Raw genomic sequence first — 1166 nt, forward strand, 5'->3', positions numbered from 1 at the left:
AACTTTTATTATATTGTCAATCAGGTCAACATTATTTAATAATGATATGGGATCGGACCACAATTAAAGACATAATTAAAGACATTATTTATGAATGAAAATTTGTATGGTAAAAAAGGAAGTACTGCAACTTTCTAAAAGAAACGGATTCGTTTTTTATTACAATACTAAATATTAAAGTATTATAAATGTTTCCATATAATGGCATCAGCTTAAGATGAGGAGCCAATAGCATTGGTGAACGTAGATCAAACACGTGATCTTGAGATGTTCAGTTTTTCTCCCAAGTGAGATATCCCTGCCAGTACTAGCCTAATAGCACTAAGACAGAATTTGAATTAAAAATCAATCTCATACGACTCTGGTCCGATAGAATCATTAACTCTAATGTTTGTCATAAGTTTAAATAATTAAGTTTTAACAAAGGTAATTTTTCAAAATTGAAAAATTAAAGAAAAAACTTTTCAAAGAAGCCAAGATCCAAGGAAAATAAAAGTCTTGGATGGACTTGGATGGAAGAGTTAGAGTATCGTTTGTAAAAAACTTTTCAAAGAAGCCAACATCCAAGTCCATACTCTTTTGTAAAAATATATCATTATCAGTGCCTCTACTGGGTTATCCAAGCCTAAAAACTTTTTTTTTAACCAAATATTCGTTTGAGCGTTTTGGGCTCTAATACCATATTAATATTCACTGTTCAATCTCAAAATCAATTGGCAATTAGAGAAGTAGCACATTTATATCATAGACTTTCTTAAGGTTTCTTATCTTTTGAACGTGAGATTCTTAATATATACAAAATTAGACTCTTATTCAAAAGACCCATTTCTTTTTTAATTAATTTGAACTAAAACATACTTGAAGAAGTAGGAGATCCTCCCTATACTCTAGTAAAGCAAAAATTATTACCTCTTTTCATCATCAGTTATTGGCTTCTGGAGGGGAAAGAAACTTCACCAGACTCAATATTCTTAACATCCTCCACAAGAAGCTGGTAGTGCCTATTGACTTCCTCTTCAGTTTTGCCACCAATGGCATTTGCAACATTCAGCCATCGCTGAGGTGTGTCTTCATCATACACTGCCAAAGCCCTTTCAAACGCCTTGTTTTGCATTGCACTCCATGCACCATCCGACCCATGAGCAGACATTGAAGCCATTATTGAT

General features: G+C 32.8%; 1 pseudogene; it reads right to left on the bottom strand.

Moving 5' to 3' along the window:
• Window positions 1-915: 915 nt before the first annotated feature.
• On the bottom strand, window positions 916-1166 carry LOC111007765 (transcription factor RADIALIS pseudogene; annotated as a pseudogene).

This window comes from Momordica charantia (genome assembly GCF_013281855.1).
Source record: "Momordica charantia cultivar OHB3-1 chromosome 4 unlocalized genomic scaffold, Mcharantia_2.0 BLBB01000004.1, whole genome shotgun sequence".
Lineage (NCBI taxonomy): Eukaryota > Viridiplantae > Streptophyta > Magnoliopsida > Cucurbitales > Cucurbitaceae > Momordica > Momordica charantia.